Source organism: Bombina bombina, chromosome 12, assembly GCF_027579735.1.
Source record: "Bombina bombina isolate aBomBom1 chromosome 12, aBomBom1.pri, whole genome shotgun sequence".
In the NCBI taxonomy this organism is placed as follows: Eukaryota; Metazoa; Chordata; class Amphibia; order Anura; family Bombinatoridae; genus Bombina; species Bombina bombina.
Genome location: NC_069510.1, coordinates 142,412,914 through 142,425,103, shown reverse-complemented (window position 1 = coordinate 142,425,103; position 12,190 = coordinate 142,412,914). Strand labels below are relative to the sequence as shown.

The 12,190-nt window shown below is 41.7% G+C and overlaps 1 protein-coding gene across 1 annotated transcript in view; it reads left to right on the top strand.

Annotated features, from left to right (window-relative positions):
* Window positions 1-12,190, top strand: part of PAPPA (pappalysin 1) — a 1,503,354-nt gene that overhangs the window by 355,067 nt on the left and 1,136,097 nt on the right. The gene's annotated exons all lie outside the window — the stretch shown is intronic.

Here is a 12,190-nt window from a genome sequence, read left to right as displayed (position 1 = left end):
GCAAAAGCAGCCCTCATGAGTTGTTCTTTGTAGGTAAAAAAGTGAAACCTAGCTATGACGTCTCTAGGTTTGTCTTTGGGGGCATTCCTGCCCCTAGGGATCCTGTGGACCCTGTCTATCAGCATGTCATTTGGAGCTGAGGGAGGGGCCAAGGAGGCACAAAATTTCTTGACAAATGTCTCCAATTCAGCCTGTAGAATCTCTTCAGAGATGCCTTGAAATCTGACATTATTTCGGCATGACCTGTCCTCTAATCTGCCACTTTCTGTTCAATTTCTGAGACATAATCTGCGAAGTTATGGGAGTGAGCGATTATGTTTCTCCAACATTGGTGTGTCCGGTCCACGGCGTCATCCTTACTTGTGGGATATTCTCTTCCCCAACAGGAAATGGCAAAGAGTCCCAGCAAAGCTGGCCATATAGTCCCTCCTAGGCTCCGCCCACCCCAGTCATTCTCTTTCCCGTTGCACAGGCAACATCTCCACGGAGATGGTTAAGAGTTTTTTGGTGTTTAAATGTAGTTTTTATTCTTCTATCAAGTGTTTGTTATTTTAAAATAGTGCTGGTATGTACTATTTACTCTGAAACAGAAAAGGATGAAGATTTCTGTTTGTAAGAGGAAGATGATTTTAGCAGACAGTAACTAAAATCGATTGCTGTTTCCACATAGGACTGTTGAGATGAAGTAACTTCAGTTGGGGGAAAGAGTTAGCAGACTTTTCTGCTTAAGGTATGATTAGCCATATTTCTAACAAGACCATGTAATGCTGGAAGGCTGTCATTTCCCCTCATGGGGACCGGTAAGCCATTTTCTTAGTCAAACATAAAAGAATAAAGGGCTTAAAAAAGGGCTAAAAAACTGGTAGACATTTTTATGGGCTAAAACGATTGCTTTATTGGGGCATATTATGCAGATTCTAGCTAACAATTGGCATTATAATCTTGGGGAACGTTTAAAAAACGGCAGGCACTGTGTTGGACACCTTTTTTAGTCTGGGGGCCTTTCTAGTTATAGACTGAGCCTCATTTTCGCGCCATTACTGCGCAGTTGTTTTTGGAGAGCAAGGCATGCAGATGCATGTGTGAGGATCTAAGAATCACTAAAAAAGCTTCTAGAAGGCGTCATTTGGTATCGTATTCCCCTCTGGGCTTGGTTGGGTCTCAGCAAAGCATATAGCTGGGACTGTATAGGGGTCAAATTTAAAAACGGTGTGCAATACTTTTAATGCTTTAAGACACTGTGGTGAAATTTTGGTAATTTTTGAACAATTCCTTCATACTTTTTCACATATTCAGTAATAAAGTGTTTTCTGTTTGAAATTTAAAGAGACAGTAACGGTTTTATTTTAAAACGTTTTTTGTGCCTTGTTGACAAGTTTAAGCCTGTTTAACATGTCTGTACCTTCAGATAAGCTATGTTCTATATGTATGAAAGCCAATGTGTCTCCCCATTTAAATTTATGTGATAATTGTGCCATAGCGTCCAAACAAAGTAAGGACAGTAATGCCACAGATAATGATATTGCCCAAGATGATTCCTCAAATGAGGGGAGTAAGCATGATACTACATCATCCCCTACTGTGTCTACACCAGTTTTGCCCATACAGGAGGCCCCTAGTACATCTAGTGCGCCAATACTTATTACCATGCAACAATTAACGGCTGTAATGGATAACTCCATAGCAAATCTTTTATCCAAAATGCCTACTTATCAGAGAAAGCGCGATTGCTCTGTTTTAAACACTGAAGAGCAAGAGGGCGCTGATGATAACTGTTCTGACATACCCTCACACCAATCTCAAGGGGCCATGAGGGAGGTTTTGTCTGATGGAGAAATCTCAGATTCAGGAAAAATTTCTCATCAAGCTGAACCTGATGTTGTGACATTTAAATTTAAATTAGAACATCTCCGCGCACTGCTTAAGGAGGTGTTATCTACTCTGGATGATTGTGACAATTTGGTCATTCCAGAGAAATTATGTAAGATGGACACGTTCCTAGAGGTTCCGGTGCCCCCCGACGCTTTTCCTATACCCAAGCGGGTGGCGGACATAGTAAATAAAGAGTGGGAAAAACCCAGCATACCTTTTGTCCCCCCCCCCCTATATTTAAGAAATTATTTCCTATAGTCGACCCCAGAAAGGACTTATGGCAGACAGTCCCCAAGGTCGAGGGGGCGGTTTCTACTCTAAACAAACGCACTACTATTCCTATCGAAGATAGTTGTGCTTTCAAAGATCCTATGGATAAAAAATTAGAGGGTTTGCTTAAAAAGATTTTTGTACAGCAAGGTTACCTTCTACAACCAATTTCGTGCATTGTTCCTGTCAATACGGCAGCGTGTTTCTGGTTCGAGGAACTAGAAAAGTCGCTCAGTAGAGAATCTTCATATGAGGAGGTTATGGACAGAGTTCACGCACTTAAATTGGCTAACTCTTTTGTTTTAGATGCCGCTTTGCAATTAGCTAGATTAGCGGCGAAAAATTCAGGGTTTGCTATCGTGGCGCGCAGAGCGCTTTGGCTAAAGTCTTGGTCAGCGGATGTGTCTTCCAAGACAAAATTGCTTAACATCCCTTTCAAAGGTAAAACATTATTTGGACCAGATTTGAAAGAGATTATTTCAGACATCACTGGGGGAAAGGGCCACGCCCTCCCACAGGATAGGTCTTTTAAGGCTAAAAATAAGCCTAATTTTCGTCCCTTTCGCAGAAACGGACCAGCCTCTAATTCTGCATCCTCTAAGCAAGAGGGTAATACTTCACAACCCAAACCAGCCTGGAAACCAATGCAAGGCTGGAACAAGGGTAAGCAGGCCAAGAAGCCTACCACTGCTACCAAAACAGCATGAAGGGATAGCCCCCGATCCGGGACCGGATCTAGTGGGGGGCAGACTCTCTCTCTTTGCTCAGGCTTGGGCAAGAGATGTTCAGGATCCTTGGGCGCTAGAAATAGTTTCTCAAGGTTATCTCCTGGAATTCAAGGAACTACCCCCAAGGGGAAGGTTCCACAGGTCTCACTTATCCTCAAACCAAATAAAGAGACAGGCATTCTTACATTGTGTAGAAGACCTGTTAAAGATGGGAGTGATACATCCAGTTCCAATAAGAGAACAAGGAATGGGATTTTATTCCAATCTGTTCGTAGTTCCCAAAAAAGAGGGAACATTTAGACCAATTTTGGATTTGAAGATCCTAAACAAATTTCTCAGGGTACCATCGTTCAAAAGGGAAACTATTCGAACGATCCTACCCACCATCCAGGAAAGTCAATTTATGACTACCGTGGATTTAAAGGATGCGTACCTACATATTCCTATCCACAAGGAACATCATCAGTTCCTAAGGTTCGCTTTTCTGGACAAGCATTACCAGTTTGTGGCACTTCCATTCGGATTAGCCACTGCTCCAAGGATTTTCACAAAGGTACTAGGGTCCCTTCTAGCGGTTCTAAGACCAAGGGGCATTGCAGTAGTACCTTACTTGGACGACATCCTAATTCAAGCGTCGTCCCTGTCAAAAGCAAAGGCTCATACGGACATCGTCCTAGCCTTTCTCAGATCTCACGGATGGAAGGTGAACAAAGAAAAAAGTTCTCTGTCCCCGTCAACAAGAGTTCCCTTCTTGGGAACAATAATAGATTCCTTAGAAATGAGGATTTTTCTGACAGAGGTCAGAAAATCAAAACTTCTAAGCTCTTGTCAAGTACTTCATTCTGTTCCTCGTCCTTCCATAGCGCAGTGCATGGAAGTAATAGGATTGATGGTTGCAACAATGGACATAGTTCCTTTTGCACGAATTCATCTAAGACCATTACAACTGTGCATGCTCAGACAGTGGAATGGGGATTAAACAGACTTGTCTCCGATGATTCAAGTAGATCAAAAGACCAGAGATTCACTCCGTTGGTGGCTGACCCTGGACAATCTGTCCCAGGGAATGAGCTTCCGCAGACCAGAGTGGGTCATTGTCACGACCGACGCCAGTCTAGTGGGCTGGGGCGCGGTCTGGGAATCCCTGAAAGCTCAGGGTCTATGGTCTCGGGAAGAGTCTCTTCTCCCGATAAACATTCTGGAACTGAGAGCGATATTCAATGCTCTCAGAGCTTGGCCTCAACTAGCAAAGGCCAAATTCATAAGGTTTCAATCAGACAACATGACGACCGTTGCATATATCAATCATCAGGGGGGAACAAGGAGTTCCCTGGCGATGAAAGAAGTGACCAAAATAATTCAATGGGCGGAGGATCACTCCTGCCACTTGTCTGCGATCCACATCCCAGGAGTGGAAAATTGGGAAGCGGATTTTCTGAGTCGTCAGACATTCCATCCGGGGGAGTGGGAACTCCATCCGGAAATCTTTGCCCAAATAACTCAATTATGGGGCATTCCAGACATGGATCTGATGGCGTCTCGTCAGAACTTCAAGGTTCCTTGCTACGGGTCCAGATCCAGGGATCCCAAGGCGACTCTAGTAGATGCACTAGTAGCACCTTGGACCTTCAACCTAGCTTATGTATTCCCACCGTTTCCTCTCATTCCCAGGCTGGTAGCCAGGATCAATCAGGAGAGGGCCTCGGTGATCTTGATAGCTCCTGCGTGGCCACGCAGGACTTGGTATGCAGACCTGGTGAATATGTCATCGGCTCCACCATGGAAGCTACCTTTGAGACAGGACCTTCTTGTTCAGGGTCCATTCGAACATCCGAATCTGGTTTCCCTCCAACTGACGGCTTGGAGATTGAACGCTTGATTTTATCAAAGCGTGGGTTTTCAGATTCTGTAATAGATACTCTGATTCAGGCTAGAAAGCCTGTAACTAGAAAAATTTACCATAAAATATGGAAAAAATATATCTGTTGGTGTGAATCCAAAGGATTCCCATGGAACAAGATAAAAATTCCTAAGATTCTATCCTTTCTACAAGAAGGTTTGGAGAAAGGATTATCTGCAAGTTCTCTAAAGGGACAGATCTCTGCTTTATCTGTTTTACTTCACAAAAGACTGGCAGCCGTGCCAGATGTTCAAGCATTTGTTCAGGCTCTGGTTAGGATCAAGCCTGTTTACAGACCTTTGACTCCTCCCTGGAGTCTAAATCTAGTTCTTTCAGTTCTTCAAGGGGTTCCGTTTGAGCCTTTACATTCCATAGATATTAAGTTACTATCTTGGAAAGTTTTGTTTTTGGTTGCTATTTCTTCTGCTAGAAGAGTTTCAGAGTTATCTGCTCTGCAGTGTTCTCCGCCCTATCTGGTGTTCCATGCAGATAAGGTGGTTTTGCGTACTAAGCCTGGTTTTCTTCCGAAAGTTGTTTCTAACAAAAATATTAACCAGGAGATAGTTGTACCTTCTTTGTGTCCGAATCCAGTTTCAAAGAAGGAACGTTTGTTACACAATTTGGACGTTGTCCGTGCTCTAAAGTTCTATTTAGAGGCTACTAAAGATTTCAGACAAACATCTTCCTTGTTTGTTGTTTATTCTGGTAAAAGGAGAGGTCAAAAAGCGACTGCTACCTCTCTTTCCTTTTGGCTTAAAAGCATTATCCGATTGGCTTATGAGTCTGCCGGACGGCAGCCTCCTGAAAGAATCACAGCTCACTCCACTAGGGCTGTGGCTTCCACATGGGCCTTCAAGAACGAGGCTTCTGTTGACCAGATATGTAAGGCAGCGACTTGGTCTTCACTGCACACTTTTGCCAAATTTTACAAATTTGATACTTTTGCTTCTTTGGAGGCTATTTTTGGGAGAAAGGTTTTGCAAGCTGTGGTGCCTTCCGTTTAGGTAACCTGATTTGCTCCCTCCCTTCATCCGTGTCCTAAAGCTTTGGTATTGGTTCCCACAAGTAAGGATGACGCCGTGGACCGGACACACCTGATAAATTACTTTCTCCAACGGTGTGTCCGGTCCACGGCCCGCCCTGGTTTTTTAATCAGGTCTGATGAATTATTTTCTCTAACTACAGTCACCACGGTACCATATGGTTTCTCCTATATATATTTCCTCCTGTCCGTCGGTCGAATGACTGGGGTGGGCGGAGCCTAGGAGGGACTATATGGCCAGCTTTGCTGGGACTCTTTGCCATTTCCTGTTGGGGAAGAGAATATCCCACAAGTAAGGATGACGCCGTGGACCGGACACACCGTTGGAGAAAGTAATTTATCAGGTAAGCATAAATTCTGTTTTTGTTGCTCAATAGCGAGGTCTTCCTGTTTGCGTTCAAGTGCTTCAGTCTTCTCTCCCATTTCTGCTAAGTCCTTTTTAAGATCCGCCACTGAGAATTTGATAGTAGATGTCAGATTATCCTGTAGGTCATTCAACCACTTGGTTAAAGTATCAACAATGTCTGACCTAGACATCTCTTCTTCTTGCTGATGGGACAAAGGTGAATTAGGACTATCAGATCCCTCTTGACAGGAGTGTGGCGATATAGCACCTCTAGAAGCAGTCAGGTCCTTAGGCTTAAAATGGTCAGCTACAGAGTTCCTAGACCTGGTTGTTGACTTACTTTTATTCTTTAGAGATTGAGACATTGCTTGCTGAAAAAAGTACTATTCTTAACCTGAGCAAGGCAATTAGAGAATAAGAGGATGGAGAGAAGAAATGTAATAACTGGATCTCATCCTGGGTTATAGTAGAAGCGACTAACTAGAGGAGGGCACATAGTCACAGGCCCTTCTACCCCTGCATGCTAGTTGTAGTTTTCTTATGAGGTAGTATATGGAGTATATGAACGGATGCTGTAGGGGTTATATGTTTATATGACCAGATTGTGTAAAACAGCAAAGTCTGTATTGGCAGAGAAATAAAGATCACAAAAGCCCATTTATGGTGAAGGAAAATGGCTGCTGTTTGCGCCTCTTTAAGCCCCAAGCCAGGAGCAGGGAGAAAAGTACTGAGTGCTCTATGCCACTTTTCATAGGAAGCGGCCTGCAAAAATCATGAGATTATTTATAAGCAGGTTCTAGCAGTCTGAAAATGGGCTGCCCTTGGTGTGAATCAGAGTTCAATAATACTCACAGCCTTTATCAGGGGACTTTTCTAAGGGTCTTTTCCAATTAGGATCTGTCCTGAAGTAGACCGCTGCTCGCCCTGTGTCTTATCCTGGGCTTTCTATGTACAGGCACCCCCGGTCAAACTATCTTGAGGCTTACTGCTTTTAAAACTCTGGCCTCCGCCGGTCGCGAGTTCCGATATAGGCCGCAGCCGCTGTATTTCCTGTGGATGCCTCCGGTACTCCTGTGAGGCCTATCGAGGTACCTTTGTTTTTCTTCAAAATCGGATGCTGTAAAGTTTTGGGGGTCCCCCCTCAACTACCTCAGGGAATGTGGGAGATTATTTGTGGTATTTTAGGTGTAGAAATAATAGTAATCTACTTATTTCAAGCAGAGCTCTGTCTCTGCACATCTGCACTGTTAGGCCATAGGCTCCGCCCCCCGAGAATCGTTTTTCTTTTAATGGGAGAATGAATTCCCCCTACATTCCAAGTCTAAAGATTAAAGGTAAAATGTAGGTATGAGACTTAATATAGATGTGTGCCTGCATGTAGATGTGTGCCTGCATGTGTGTGGGGTGTCGTGGATGGAGTTCCATCTTTGAAAAAGGGGGGTAGAACTGCAGACAGGGGGGAGTACCCGCCAAAAAAGACATGGAGGGAAAGGAGGAGGGAGAGAGAAAAAAAATATGTATTGCTTACATTTTGCCTTGTTGACCAGGATTTCCAGCTTCTCCACGAACAAAGAAAAATACTCAAAAACCTGAACCTGAGTCCTGCCAATCAGACTGAGAAACATAAACATGAAAGAGACAAATTAAAATATTGCGGTTTTTTGTTATCAGGCCGAGAAGGTATAAATAATATTTCACATTGTCAGTTTGTTGTAGATCACCTAGTTCTCTGACCATAATGAAATCAAAAGCATTACCACAAAGTGCAATAAACAGTTCCTTGTACTACCATATCAAGTGAATCCTAACTAAATAACCTAAACAGAAATATATTAAAGGGACAGTCTACACCAGAATTGTTATTGTTTTAAAAGACAGATAATCCCTTTATTACCCATTCCGCAGTTTTCCATAACCAACACAGTTATATTAATATACTTTTAACCTCTGTAATTATCTTGTATCTAAGCCTCTGCAAACTGCCCCTTTATTTCAGTTCTTTTGACAGACTTGCAGTTTAGCCAATCAGTGCCTGCACCCAGATAACTTCACGTGCACGAGCACAGTGTTATCTATTTGAAACACATGAGCTAACACCCTCTAGTGGTGAAAAACTTAAAATGCATTCTGAAAATAGGTGGCCTTCAAGGTCTAAGAAATTAGCATATGAACCTCCTAGGTTAAGCTTTCAACTAAGAATACCAAGAGAACAAAGCAAAATTGGTGATAAAAGTAAATTGGAAAATTGTTTAAAATTGCATGCCCTATCTGAATCATGAAAGTTTATTTTGGCCTAGTCTGTCCCTTTAAGTTACTGCATGTGTTCCCTGTCTAAACGAGAAGACATAACTGATTTTTCATATTTTCAATTTTTCCTGGAACATCTAACTCTTGTGATGCATTTGAGAAACATATTTTACCATGTCCTTGAGCAAACATTTCCGCACAATACTATACCAATTGAATCCTATCTAGGTAACCTAAATAACGTGTTATTAACATCTCCATATAACAACAACAAAAAGTTCTCAGCTGGGCATCTCAGCTTTGTCCTCCTTACACCCCCATACATTTTTTTACTCTATTGAAACAGTATTTATGTAGTAGGAGTGATAAAGCAATCTAGTGGGGCATAGTGTTACCAAGGGTTTAACTTTTAACTGCCACGTCCATAGCCCTAACAGGCATAAATATATAAAAAATAAAACCTATAAAACCTATAGCAATGCTCTGTAGTCCTACATAGCCCGGTATAAAACCTTTCTTAGCCATAAAGGCTGATATCTTCATTCAGGTGTTAGAGTAAATCTGGGCTGCTGATTAGTCTAACTTATCAACCCTCCTCTCCTCTCGGCAGCCCATGCACAGGGCTACCTGGAGGGGTTCCTCTTTTTTTCCAGGTAATCCTTAGCTGCCATTGGTGTATCAAAAACTTTGGCGCCCCTTGAGCCTTGCAAGGTACAAAAGGAAGGCCTGTCTACCCTCCCTGCTGAGTTTGGAGCATAGGGGCGAGAATTCCCTGCGATGCTTCATGAGATCAACAGAAAAGTCTTGGAAGAGGAGTAATCTTATGTTATCATAAGTCAGTGTTTCTAACTTTCTGTATGCCCTCAATATGGAAATTTTGGTTTGGAAATGTAAAAATGTGATCATTATTGTGCAAGGTTGGGACATGTTTCCTGCACCTACCCTATCCGGCCCTACTCTATGCGCCCTTTCAACACTGCCATCAAAATCTGCTGTAGAAATGTTTAACAAAGAGGGCAAGGTATTTTCAACAAATTTCAAAATATCAGACTGTTTTACCGTCTCAGGCAGACCCAAAATACGCACATTGTTGTGTCTTGATCTGTTTTCCAGATCATCTAATTTTTGTTTTAAGGCCGATGCCTGCTTTTCTAAGTTTTCAACTTTATTTACATTTGAGGCGTTTGTATCCACTAAATTTGATATTCTATTCTCTGCCTCTGCAACTCGTGTGGAGAATTGCTTAACATCATCAGTGAGGGTATCTACTCCTCTTTGTAAATTATCTATTTTCGGCATGAAAAGCATAGAAATTTGTTTTACTATAGGATGTGTATCTAGGGAGTTTATTTCTAGCATAACCTCTGTACTAGAACCTTGATTTGTTGCATCAATCCCAGATTTAAGCCTGCGTTCTGTATTTTTACTGTGGCTTGTCATTGGGCTAGTTGTTAAGTACTTCTCCATGCACCATAAAACAATGAACATTACACCCCCACAACTCTGATACAGTTAAAAAGGCTAAACAGTTCTAAGGTGTCCTCAAACTATTATCAAGAACCAGATTATGCAATGTCAAACTAGGCTTTCCTGCTTCCTGTTTCAAAATAAAGCAGTATGAAACACCAATATACAGTTGGAATTAGTCACTCAGATACTAGAGACATAATATATCAACCCAGCGTATATGTTTAAACTTTAGGCTTTATGCACAGTTCATATCAGATCCTTCATTTTAATACTGACAGTCTCAATGTCTTTCCTAGCAAAGGAGTTGGCTCTATAGGTTGTATCTTGTGTCGCTCCTTTGTCCTTAAGATTTCCGGAGTTAGCAGGGGACAACCATGCAGCCTTATTTTGAGTTCTGTAATTGTGCCAAAAGATAGGATGTACAAAGCTGGGTTAATAAGTAGAGCACAATGCTGTGTTTTCTAAGGGCTATCTCACCAATAGTAAAAAGTGATTATGGCTGACAATAATTTCCTTGATTTCACAGGACTAACTTAGATAAATACACCGTATATGTCCTTGTTAAAAGGTGGTGGCCGTTTAACTTTGGAGAAGTGTAAGGACGCTCAGCAAGCGTATGTATTGTATACCTTACTGCTCCTTTTAGAATATGAGGGCCCTATGATAATCCGTAGATCATTTTACGGGTCAGAGTGCAACAGCACCCCACTAGCTTATCTGATGGCTGCACAAACAACTAAGATGGTGCCCACAGTTTTCACGCCAAAGAGTTCCCGTTGCGCCACTCACTGTGTGATGTCTTCAGTCTGGAGAAGGCCGGTCTATCAGTCTCATAGATAGAGTGGTAGGTTAGATATGTATACCTTCAGACGTGTCCCTTATGTCTGACCGTTATTCCTTCTTGCGGTAATTGTGCCGGGCTGGAGGAAGAAGCGTTCCTCTTGTAGCTGTAATGGCGGCACTTTTCCAATGCCTCCTCCCAAATCCTGACAATCCCACAGATGTCTTTAGAGAGTACAGGCACTGCAGCAAAGTTGCTGGGTGCACAGGGCTAGGGGTGGATGGCGCCTACCTAGCGCTTCAGTGTTTAGTGGGCTTCGGTGTCAGACCGATTTTGGGCTCCTGCAAATAAAAGTAAGGGCTCTTTTAACAGTTCACACTTTGCATGAAGCTCCAAACTCTTGCTGCTATCCTTTAGCCCGCCCACCGGAAGTCTCCATATTAGATGATTTGTGTAATTATTTTGAATTCACTGATATTTAACTTCTAATCTTTTTATATTTGGTAAGTGCAATTATTATTCTCAACAGAAAATTTTTATGACAGTTATCTAATCTGATGATTGAAGTGCATTTGTTTGAATGAGTTTGCTCTAATGCACCTTTCCTCAGGCTTCCCTAACAGGCCACATTTTGAGGATCTCTGAAATGGAGCACAGGTGAAATAATCAGCTGATTAGTAAACGTGGTTATTTTATCTCCTCTCATCCAAGGTAATCCTGAAAACCTGGCCTGTTGGGGAGGCCTGAGGATAGGTTTGAAAACCAGTGCTCTAATGAAATGGGAAGAGAGAACTTATGAAACAAAAGTATCACCTTTTGCTGATGACTGTCTTGTCTGTTTGATTGCAATTTTGTGGTCATCTAACAAGCTCAATCTATAGTGTTTAATTAACCCTTACATATCATTTTGTTGTATTTTTAAAATAAAAGTCCTAACCATTTTAATCATGAACATAATATTCCTGCAATCATATTTTATTTGTTAATTAAATTAATCTCTAATGCATCCATTAACTTAATATGCAGTAATATTCAATTTTATGTATTAAGTTCTTGGTGGATCGGAAGTGATGCATAATCATTTAAACTTGTGGTGGATGTCCACAATTGCATAACCCAGCACATTTGTGTGCAGTTTTCACAGGTCACACTCACTGCTAGGGTTGTCAGGTGTCTAGTTAGCATCCGGACAGTCCAGTATTTTAGCAAGCTGTCCAGTAAAATCTTTACAAAAATACTGGCCACTTAAATCATTATCATTAAATTTCTGTACAAATTTATCTTTCACCATACACATCTCTTTGGTCACACACTGCTCACTCCATCATTAGTCTAGATACTTCTAGTTTGTTTACTACACAGACCAAAAGTATTAAATAGATATTTTTAGTAATATAAAAATGTTAAAGATAACAAATAAAAATTTCAGCAGGTAAACTTTTGTTCTCCATCTTTTGAATATTTACTGTATAGTTATCCTGATATATCCTTTACTGTTTGTGTCCCATTTCATCAAACAGCTCACTCTCATAAC